General features: G+C 45.6%; 1 protein-coding gene across 1 annotated transcript in view; it reads left to right on the plus strand.

Annotated features, from left to right (window-relative positions):
* Positions 1-7242: 7242 nt before the first annotated feature.
* The window catches only part of LRRC4B (leucine rich repeat containing 4B), a 56232-nt gene continuing 51263 nt past the window's right edge, over positions 7243-12211 (plus strand). The window contains exon 1 of the mRNA XM_037820372.1: positions 7243-8467. The gene's annotated coding sequence lies outside the window, so the exon portion shown is untranslated. The remainder of the gene's footprint in view (positions 8468-12211) is intronic.

Raw genomic sequence — 12211 nt, forward strand, 5'->3', positions numbered from 1 at the left:
CATTCTTTACTGGAGAACACAGGGGTCCCTTGACTGACAAAAGCCCCACAGAATCACAAGACAGTGGGCAAGGGACAGTCCCTGCAGATAACAGATTTTACTATGCTCCACCCTGGGCTGCTTAATTCACACCCATTTCCCCACACACACCATTTCACAAAGTTCTCCTACCATGAAAAATGGTACAACCACTCTTGGTTTCCAGAGTTGTCATAACAAATGACTTGAATCAGGTGGCTTAAAATAGCTGACGTTTATTCTCTCCCAGTTCTGGAGCCCAGAAACTGGAAATCAAGGTGTTGGCACCATTGGTTCCTTCTGAGGCTCTGAGGGAGGGTCCGCTCCATGCTGCCCTCCTGGTTTCTGATGCCTGCCGGTGATCCTTGGCCTTCCTTGGCTTGTAGATGCATTGCTGTGATCACTGTATCTATCTTCACATGGCCTTCTCCCCTGTGTGTCCCTATTTCCTAAATCTCCCTCTGCCTTTCTCTTATAAGGACACCTGTCACTGGATTTAGGGTCCACGCCAAATCCCAGATGAGCTCATCTCAATATACTTAACTTACTTCCATCTGCAAAGACTTTTTCCAAATAAGGTCACGTTCACAGGTTCTAGGGGTTGGGAAATGGATATTTCCAACCCACTACAAATGCCTTGAAAAATAGTTTGACAGTTTCTTCTAAACTTAGTCAGACTCTTACCATTGACTCAGCAAGTATTTACCCACAAGAAATAAAAACATATGCCCACGCAAATATCCAAAGCTGTTTTATTCGTAACAGCCCAAACTGGAAACGTGGAGACAGCCTAAATGTCCATCAACAGAATGGATAAGCAAATTGTGGCATGTCCAGATGATGGAATACTTCTCAGCCTTAAAAAGGAGCAGCTACTAATGCACACAGCATCATGGATAAATCTCAAAAACACTGAAAGAAGCCAAACACAAAAGAGTACATGCATTGTGACTCTATTTATGTGAAAGTGTAGAAAAGACAAAGCTGATATACAGTGACAGAACACAGATCAGCGGTCGCCAGGGGTGTGGGGATGGGGGATTGATTGCAAATGAGCAAGAGGGAACGTTTTGGGGTGATAGAACTGTTTCTAGATCTTGATTATGGAGGTGGTCATAGAACTGTATACATTTGCCAAAAATTCATTGAACTGTATGTGTAAAATTGGTGCATTTTATTGTACCTAAATTACACTTCAATAAAATGGATTAAAAAAAATTCCTTCAAAAAGTTAAATGTAGAACTACCATATGACCTGGAAATTCTTGGGGATATGCTCCAAAGAACCGAAAGCAGGGACTCGAACAGATACTTGCACATTTTTCACAAGTGCCAAAAGGTGGAAACAACCCAAGTGTCCGCCAGCAGATGATGGATAAACAAAACATGGTCTATCCATACAATGGAATATTAGTGAGCCGTAAGAAGGAATGAAGTTTTGGTAACTGTGATAAGTTGAAGGAACCTGGAAGACATCATGTTGAGTGAAATAAGGCAAACACTGTGGTATAGATACTGTGTGATACCACTTTTATGAAATAGCTAGAATATGCAAATTCATAGAGGCAGAAAGTAGAGTACAGGTTATGGAGGGTGGGGAGTTAGTACATAATGGGCTCTAATGGGTGCAAGTTTTCTTTTTGGGGAGATGGGAAAGTTTTGGTAACAAATGGTGGTGAGGATACTGCAACATAGTGAATGTAGTTGCTCTCCCTGAATTGTGTGCTTGGGAGTGGTTGAGTTGGGAAAGTTTACTTTGTATATATGTGTTCTAGTTTGCTAATGCTGCCGGAATGCAAAACACTAGAAATAGATTGGCTTTTATAAAGGGGGTTTATTTGGTTACAAAGTTACAGTCTTAAGGCCATAAAGCGTCCAAGGTAAGTCATCAACAATCAGGTACTTTCACTGGAGGATGGCCAGTGGTGTCCGGAAAACCTCTGTTAGCTGGGAAGGCATGTGGCTGGTGTCTGCTCCAGAGTTCTGGTTTCAAAATGGCTTTCTCCCAGGACGTTCCTCGCTAGGCTGCAGTTCCTCAAAAATGTCACTCTTAGTTGCTCTTAGGGTGTTTTTCCTCCCTTAGCTTCTCCATAGCAAAAGTCTGCTTTCAACGGCTGTCTTCAAAGTGTCTCTCATCCGTAGCTCCTCTCTTCTCAGCTCCTGTGCATTCTTCAAAGTGTCCCTCTTGGCTGTAGCAAGCTCGCTCCTTCTATCTGAGCTTAGGTAGTGCTCTAGTAAACTAATCAAGGCCCATGCTGAATGGGTGGGGCCACACCTCCATGGAAACTATCCAATCAGAGTCATCACCCACAGCTGGGTGGGGTGCATCTCCATGAAAACACTCAAAGAGTTACAATCTAATCAACACAGATACATCTGCCTACACAAGATTACATCAAAGATAATGGTGCTTTGGGTGACATAATACATTCGAACTGGCACAATATATTCCCACATTTAATAAGAAAAAGAAACCAAAGTAACAATGACAATTACATAAAATACATCATCCTGGACTGGATCTAGTAACAGAGGTGAAAAGGCTCAAAAGGACATTATCAGGACTACAAAAAAACTGGAATATAGACTGTGAACTTTACATTGAGGCTAAATTTCTTGAACTTGATAACTGTATTTAAAGTGGTTCCATAGTTGAATATCCTTGTTCTTACAAATGTCCATGAGCTTATTAAGTATTCAAAGAGCATGATGCATATAACCTACTCTCAAATATGTAGAAAATTAAATAGCTTATAGATAGATAGATAGGTAGTTGGAAGAAAGAGGGGAAAAGTGAAAGAATGATACAGCAAATGTGGCAAATGTTAAAAGTTGGTGGATCTGAGTATCTGGGGTGGAGGGTATATTGACATTTTCTGTATGGGTTTTGTATTATTTTTGCAACTCTCCTGAAGTTTGAAATTATTTCAAAATGAAAATAATTTTTTGAATAAATAAAACCATCTACCTAGCATAATACAACCATCCTAGGTGCAACTGTGGAAACACTCACCCCTTTCCCAAAGGGAGAACCCAAAGCTTCAGCCCAATCCTGGATCGACTCCAAGCCCGGCATCTCTGGGCAGTGGGTATTTCGTTTATCGAGGCCACATGGAGTTTCTCCTGGTCCAGGAACTTAATGCTAAATGAAAACTGTAACCACTCTCAACCTGCCTCATTGTAGGAAGGGGGAGGGAACACAAGAAAGTTACCACAATTCCCAACTGAAAAAGGGCAAAACAAAAACACAAGTGGCCACTTGTATTACTCAAGGCTCTTCAACTTGCAAGCAACCGAAAACTAGCTTTTCTTTAAAATTTTCTGAATTGAAGTGTAATATACATGCAGAAAAATGTGCAGGTCTCCACTGTATGGTTTAATGAAAGCTCACAAATGGAGCACACCTGTGCAACCAGCCCCTGGGTCATGACATAGAATATTATAAGCTCCCCCAGAGCCCCTCACACTCCCTTGGGGTCATCCCTCCACCCCAAAGTTAACCACTACCTTGATTTCTGACACCACAGCTTCATTTTGCCTGCTATCTGAACTTATATAAACGCAGCCTTATGGAGTGAAGGCTGTGGGTCTAGCTTCTTTCACTCAGTGTAATATCTATAAAAGCTCTCCACTTGGCTGCTGATTGTTGTAAATTGTTAATTGTCTTTGCATCAAACAGATATGTGAATATTCCGTAACTGATTTATCCATTCTGCTTTGGGCAATATTGGGGTGATTTCTGATTCAGGGCTATAACATAGAGTGCTTCTAGGGATGTGTTTGTACCTGCCATTTGGTGAATGAAGGTAGGCATTCTGATTGGATATATACCTAGAAGTGTAACTGCTGCGTCATAGTGTGTATTTTCATTCAGCTTTAGTAGACACTGCCAAACCCTTTTCCAAAGGGATCGTCTCAATTTACACACCCACCAGCAGTGTATGAGTGTTTCCGTTGCTTGCCAGCATTTGATGATGTCAGTCTTTTTAAGTTTAGCAATTCCAGTGGGGATGTTGTGGTTTTGTACTGTGGTTTAAATTTACATTTCCCCAGTGAGTAGTGAAATTTAGCACCTTCCCAAGGTTTATTAGTCATCTGGATATCCCCTTTGGGGAAGTGCCAATTCACATCATTTAGTCATTTTTCCATTGGGTTGTTTGCCTTTTCTTATTGATAAATGGAAGTTCTTTATATATTCTGCATATGACTCCTTTGTCAGAAGATCTATCTAATATGTATGCATACATGTGCATTTTGGTTTGCTAAAGCTGCTGAAATGCAATATACCAGAAACAGGTTGGCTTTCAACAACGGAAATTTATTAAGTTACAAGTTACAATTCTAAGGCCATGAAAATGTCCAAATGAAGGCATCAGCAAGAAGATACCTTCTCTGAAGAAAGACTTCTGGCATCCAGGGCTCCTCTGTCACATGGGAAGGCACATGGCTGGTGTCTGCTGTGTTTCTGCCTTTCATTCTTTCATAAAGGACTCCAGTAAAAGATTAGGACTAGCCTTGAATTGGGTGGGTCACATCTCAATTGAAACAACCTAATTAAAAGGTCCCACCCACAATAGGTCTGTACCCACAAGAATGGATCAAGAGAACATGGCCTTTTCTGGGGTACATAACAGCTCCAAACTACCACAGTGTGTATGTATATATATATACGTATTTTTCTCCCACTCTGTGGCTTGTCTTTTCACTCTCTTAATGGAATTTTTGATGCACAGAAGTTCTTATTCTAATATTCCAATTTCTCATATTTTCCCTTATAATTAGGGCTTTCTTTTGTTGGTTTATTTCTTGTTTGAGGAACAGCAGCCTGAAGGTGCTTAAGATATTTTCCACTGTTTTCTTCTAGAGGTTTTATTGTTTAAGCTTGAAGACTTAGATCTACAATTTGTTCGGAATAAATTTTTGTGTGTGGTGTAAGATAGGGGTCAAAAGTCTTTTTTTTTTTATTTTTCTTGGCAATATCTACTAACATACTTATTTTTTTTAAACTTTTTTTTCTTGCTGCACTGCAGTGTCACTTTTGACATAAAACAAGTGTGGGTCTTTTTCTGGTTTTTCAATCCTGTACCACTGGTTTATTTGTCTTTCTTTGTGCCTCCATCAATACCACACTGACTTCATTACTATAACTTTCTAAAAAATCTTGCTATGTCATGAATATTGTTTTTGTTTTTTGAATTTATGCAGCTTATACAACTGAGCCATAATGTTAGCTTCAGGAATGTTTGGATCCAGGCACTAAAATGAATCATCAGGAATATATCTCTTTTCATGCCTGGGATTTAATTTTCTGTATCCTGGCTTCCCTCTCAGACATCCGTCTTCCCTCACAGACCAAGAGAGACCTCAGCAGTGACAGACCTGCATCCCATCATCTTCACAGAGGCAGAAAGGCAGAGCCTCTTTCCTCAATGCTGCTACCAAGTCCCAAGGTTAGCTTTCATCGGCCCCTCGGGGGTGGCAAGTCCGTTTTCTGACCGGCCAGGCCCGAGTCTTGTTCCCACCCTTGCATCCCTACCAGGGGGCAGGACCACCCAAGGATTGTGGATTATGCAAGGGGAGGGGTGATGGGAAAATCAGGGGGAACAGAGATCAGGTAAGCATTACACGGGACCATAGCCACAGGAGGTGTCCACTGTTACTTGTTCGCACATCAGAAATAATAAAAAGCGAATGCCCTTTGCACATTTAAGTGAGCACAAAGTGGTTATTTTACTAATTTTTTTATTAGAGAAGTCAGTTTACAGAAAAATCATGTGGATAATAAATACAGAGTTCTCATATACCACCCTATATTAACACCTTTCATTAACGGGGCGCATTTTGTTACAACTGATGAAGAAATATTATAGTAGTACTATTAATTATAGTCCACGGTTTACCTTAGGGTTCTCTGTGTTGTACAGCCCTATGGTTGTTTTTTTTTTTAATTTTTATTCTAGTAACAGATACACACACACACACACACACACTAAAATTGTCCCTCTTAACTACATTCAATTACATTATTAGTGGTGTAATTACATCTGCAACCTTGTTTTACCATCACTACCATCCATTACCAAAACTTTCCCATCACCCCAAGGAGGAAATCGGGACAATTTAAGCATTCACTCTCATTCCCTACCCCCTTGGTAACCGGTATTCTAGTTTCTGACTCTACGAATTTGCTTATTTTAATTATTTCATATCGCTTTAGCGCAGGGACTGATGTAGCCAATCACAAGTGGCTCGCCAGTGACATCACCAGTCACCAAGTCCTCCAACCGTCCCGCACTCTGTGACGCCCTCTGGCGGGGCGACAGGGAAGCTTGTATCTCAGAGAATCCCAGTCTAGACCGCCGTCTCCTGCAGCGTCCCCGCGTCAAGCCGCCTAGCGACTCAAATCCCTTTCCATCTCCACAGTGCCAGCGCTCACGGCAGAAACCCGACAGGTAGAGACGAACTGAGAGGAAGGGAAGAACAAATATCCCTGACATCCAATCAGACACAGGCATCCACTTGACTGGCATCCAATCAGATCAGCGGAGCCAATCAACCAGCGCAGGTATCCAATCAGCTAAGGGCAGTGTTGCCATGACGACACGCGTCTCTCTAGGGTTTCCAGGGTCGGGGAGCGCAAGGGATGAGCGCCACCTGGCGCGTGGCGACGCTTGGCCGCCTTCCTGCGCAAGCGCGCGCTGGTAGGAGACAGCCAATAAGGCGGAGCAGAACTTCCGTGACGTCACTAGTTGCCGAGTCGAAGGCCAGAATGAGTGAGCTCGCGCGTGAGTTCGCGTGAGTTCGCGCGCGCCCTTCCCTCACTTGGTGGTTGGTGCGCACGCGCTCGGTTTTCATTTTTAGCTTGAGAGAGGGAGCTAAAGGGCGGGAAAGGGCGCGAGGCGAGGCATGAGGCGGGAGTGGGGAAGACCTGGGTGACTGACGGCAGGTGGGCTTCGAGGCGGCCCCGTCTCTCCTTAAAAATGCCTGGGAGGGGATGCGACCCGTCAAAATCCTGTTGAGGGGCAAAGCCCAGGAGACGGGGGAGGCGGCGGAGGAAGATGATGATGAGGCCAGAGGAAGGGCCGGAGGCGAGAGCGACGGGGCCTGGTCAGGAAGGATGGAAGCTCGTGAGGGAAATAGAGGGGGCAGAAAGACAGCCAATGGCCCAGGGGGCGGGCCCGAAGGCGGAGGGCCCTGAGGCGGGGGAGAGGACAGCCGGAACACAGCAGGGGGACCAGCCACAGTGACGGAGAGGATGAAGGCAGGGGCGAGGGAGAAAGCGGCAGACGAGAGAAAGGGAAGTGCATGGAGGTGAACATTGCAGAGGAAAGAGGAGACCTAGAGGCCAGTGACAGAGACTGAGGGGATGACACAATGACCAGGGGGACAGGGACAGAGTCTGAGAGGACTGGAGAGTGAGACGACACCCAGGGTCTGGGTCGGCGACCAAGGAAGAAGGGGCAGAGCTCAAGAGGGCAGTGAGAGAGGGGAGCGAGGTAAGGACAAGGACAGATATTAAGAGAGGTCAAGGTGCCAGAGAAGAATGATAATGAGAGGGGACAGTGACAGAGACAGAGAGGACAGGGATAATGGGTGACAGAGGGAAATGTAAAAAAGAAAAAAAAAAAAAAAAAAAAGAAGGTTCCACAGACAAAGTTGGAGTAACAGTGATAGAAGCAAAAGGAACAAATTCAGACCGAGGGGGCAGAGATAAAGGTGACAGTGCTAGAGATACAGGAGGTAATATTAGATAAGGAGCGAACTAATCTAGAGAGGGGGCAGAGAGATAGAAGGGACAGAAATAGAGGTGACAGGGACAGAGATAGAAGGTTCAGAGACACCAGGACAGAAATAGAGAAGACAAGTCAAGTGGGGGACAGTTGGAGGAGACAGGAACAAAATAGGGGAGGCTGATTGAGAGAGGACAGCCACAGAATGCACAAACTCGGAGTGGAAGGCGACAGAGGTGACGGCACTGGGGAGGGGGTGAGAGCACCCCCAGCAACAGGGAGGCAGATGAGGGAGATGCCAAGAGATGGAAGGGATGGGGATGACAGAAGCAGCACATAGAAACAGGGTCTAGAGACAAGAAAGGGGGGCCGAGGTAGAGGGTTTGGTGACCTGGAGTTAAGGCTAGAGAGTAGGGATACAGGCAGGGGCAGGGACAGTTGGAACTGTACCCGATGGTGGAGGAAAGAGACAAATGGAGGGTATGACGGAGACAGAACAGAGAAAGCGATGGACACAGAGAGAGAGACCGAGTTAGAGGTGAACCAAGAGAGCAGAGCAGAGAGAGAGAGGAAATGGAGGAAACCGAGTCACGTGGGCAAAGGCAGAATCCCAGAGGAAGTGAAAGGACACACAGGCCCATGGGACCCCTGCTCAACAGCGAATCCAGGGAAATACCGAGAACCAGGAGGGCGTGAGGTTTCTTCTTTACTCCACCCTGGTAAGTTGTGGTCCTGAGCTGGGATCGTGTCTCGAAAGGTCTCCACGCAGGTGCCAGATTGGTGACTGTGTTTCTGAATCCTCCGGTCCTCTCGCTTTCACTCACTGTGGCCACAGCACAAAGAGATGTGCAGAATCACTCTCTTTTCATTCATTCATTCATCAAATACTGAATACTCAGTATTGCCAGATGCTATCCTGGGTGCTGGGAAGATAGTGAACAAAAAAAAAAAAGAGCCTGCACCCATGGAGCTTACAATCTACTTGGTGGACAAATAAATATATAATATAGCTTCAAGTAGCATGAAGGGCTAAGGAGAAAAAAAAAATAAGCAAAGCCAAAAAGACAGAGTAATTAAGGTTGTTGATGGCAGATTAGGTTATTCAGAACAACTCTCCCATTGGAAAAAAAAAAAAAACTGAAAATGCTGGATGGATTTTTTTAAAGTCTTAATAGCATTGAAGGTCTCACAAGATCATAAGGATTTATGGGGCCATCACTGAAAGGAAATTGAGAACCTAGAGAAGTAAGCAGAGCACCGAAGCCCTGACAAAATTTTACAATCCTGGTAAATTTGAGCTTCTGTTCTGATGGTTTCTTAGATGAGGAGAATAAAAATCAAAGCTCAGGGCCCGCCCCAAGTGGGGCGTCCACATTAAGCTGGGAAAGCAAGGGCTAGACCTTCAGGGCAAGGAGAGCTGGACGTGAATTGTCCCTCATTTGTGCCTTTGCAGCCTATTACTTGGATGGTCTAGAGCTTGTGAATTTAAAGTCCCAAGCCAACAGTGTTCCAGAACTCTTGACAGTAGCACCCAAAAATTCTCTGGTGACAAGAAATTCATTAACATCCTCAAATTATTCCTATAAACATATTTTCAAGGAAGGTGAGTAGCACGTAGTCACGTACCACCAAGCAGTCAAAACACCGTGAGCAAGGGTCAGCAGAAGCAGCAGGTGCTAGAAACAGACCCACCAATGCTTGCAATTTTGGAATTATCAGACAAACATTTTTAAAGCATGCTTTATTTCTTTAAATGAACAAATTCCTGGAAAACTAACTTATCAAATATGACTTAAGAATAAACATAATATTCAATTAGGTAAATAAATTGAATCAGTAAATTTAAAAGAACTTACCACAAAGAAAATTCTGAAACTGGACAGTGTTGCTGGAAAGTTTCGCTAAGCATTCAAGGTGGAAATCATTCCTGTCTCGTACAGACTCTTCCAGAGACTCGATAAGGACCCCTCGCCAAATGATCCTAGCCTGACTTGGATACCAAAACCCGACAAGGAGAGCAGAGAAAGGAAAATTATAGGACCATATCATTCACTGTGAAAAATACGAAATAATAGAATGAGTGTAAGGGAATCCGCGTTGTGGTTTTTCCCATGTTGGCTTCCTTGCAATATCAGATTTTTTCCAAAAAAATACTTGGAAAGCCCATGCTTTGCTGATTGCTCCAGCTGGTTCCTTGGGTTTTCCAAGGGGCAAAGGGAGCGTGTTGGTGTGTTTGAGAGACAGAAAGAAAAGAGGGAGTGGAACTCAAGCTGATAGTGTGGAGGAAGGGGCCAGATCTGATAGGGGCTGGTGGTTGTAGCAGCATGTTTCTTTTTTATTCTAAGAAGAAAGGGAAGCCACTGAAGGACTCCATATATGTAGAAATTAATTAGGCCAGAGTTCAAAACCTGCTTCCCTTATTTGCTGTGTATCTTGGGGCAGTTCACTGTACCTCTCTGATTTTTAGTGTCACAGGGTGGAAAGAGGGGAGAGAGAAAGAACTAATCCAGGAAGGAGATCCAAGAGATGCTGACATTTCCTTCATCTTAACCCCAGTATGCGGGATACTGATTACGTGCTTTGACTTGGCGGGCCTGGGCTGGGGGACCTGATCAGCCCCTGGGGAGGGTGGTGGGCACGGGCGACAGCGCCCTCCACTGCCCCCCAGGCCTGAGAAAGTGAGGCCGGAGGCAGGCCCCATTTCCTCACCCAAAATACCACCGTTAGGGGAGGCTTGCCGGAGGGAACCGCCTTTTCCCCACCCCCTTATCTTGCCCGGACACTCCCCGTTGCCAGTGCAACTCCCATCACCACCAGTGCGCATACATTGTTGCCAGACACCGTTGCCAGAGCAACTCCCCGCCCCTTTTCAAACTACCCTCCGTGCCCTCTTAGAACCAATCCTAACCTCCGCACCCTCTCAGAACCAATCCTAGCCTTTATCCCCTCAGCACTGGCTTGTAACAACCCCCGCCCTCTATGCCAGCCTATATAACCTGTGCTCACCCCTAATAAACGCTCTTGGCTTTACCCCCCTGAATAAACCCCCCCTTTTGTTCTACCCCTACTGGAGGAAGAGTGTCTTGTCTTTCCCTTCTCGCCGCCCTCCACACCTTGCACGCCTCCGCCGGGGACCGGGCCCAGTCCCCCGCCTCGCCCTCGCCTCCGGGAAAGAGCCCCCGCCGCCGGTACCCTCCGAGCAACGCCGAGAGCCGAGGGTTCAGCAACCGGCCGCCCCCCCCCCCCAGACAAATCAACTGCGACCGCACCAGTAGATCCCAAAAGAGGGGCTGAGGTATTCTCTGAAAAAGGCTAAGTGTGAAATGATCCCAAAAAGCCTTTTTGCACATCCCACGGAGAGCGCCCTCCCTTAATTCCTTGATCCAGTCATTAGCTTATGACCCATATCAAAGCTCCTCCTAGGAATGGAGGGAGGGGCTGGGCATCCTGGCCTCTCTCCAGATATTCTCTCTTCTCTCCTTCTGCTTGACACCTTGCTGGTGATAAAGTTGGAAACAGAGCAGAACTTCATAACCTGGGTCCTGACATCAGGGAGTCAAAAGTTTCATCTGCTCGTGCTTTTCTCTTAGAAAGCATTCACAGCTTTCATCGGATTCTCAAAGGGTCATTTGACTTACAGGTGATAGAATCCCAGTTCAAACTGGCTTAAGGAAAAGAAGGGGAATTTATTGGTTCATGTAAATGAAAAGTAATAGCTAGCCCAGAGCTTCAGGCATGGTTGGATCCAGGCTCAAACACTGTCACCAGAATGTGCCTCTCTGAATCTCTGAACTCTGATTGGCCTCATGTTCAGGCAGACTCTTTAGGCTTCCATCCAACCAGCTCAGCCACCCCAGCCAAATCCTGTGCTTTGGCCCATCCCCAGCCCAGCCCCTGTGACCGGAGGTATTCGGGGTTCTGCTTGGACAGGTCTTGGTCAGGTGCCCGTTCCCCAGGGGAGAAGCTCAGTCCCACCCGATTCACAGGGACTAATGACGGGGAAGAGGGGTTCTGCACAGAAAAATAGAGATGTCGTTGTGGGAATGAGGGGGCATTATGAGTCCTCTGTGGCTGCTGCAACAAATTAACACAAATTTAGTGGCTTAAACAATGCAAATCTATTATCTAACAATTCTCTAGTTCAGCAGTCTGCCACGGGTCTCACTGGGCTAAAATCAAGGTTGCAGTAGGGCTGCTTCATTTTCCGGAGGCTCTAGGAGAGAACCTGCTTCCTGGCTTTTTCCAGCTTCTGGAGGCTGCCCGCGTTCCTTGGCTCACGGCCCCTTCTTCCTCCTTCAAAGCCAGCAGCTCGGCCTCTCCCCAACCCTCCTTCCGTCATCACTTCTCTTTCTCTGACTCTCTCTCTTCTGCCTCCCTCTTCCACTAATAGGGACCTTTGTCCCTAATGTTGGATCCACCCAGATATTCCAGAACGATCTCCCTACTTTAAATTCAGCTGATTA

The sequence above is a fragment of the Choloepus didactylus genome, chromosome 27 (genome assembly GCF_015220235.1).
Source record: "Choloepus didactylus isolate mChoDid1 chromosome 27, mChoDid1.pri, whole genome shotgun sequence".
Classification (NCBI taxonomy): Eukaryota; Metazoa; Chordata; class Mammalia; order Pilosa; family Megalonychidae; genus Choloepus; species Choloepus didactylus.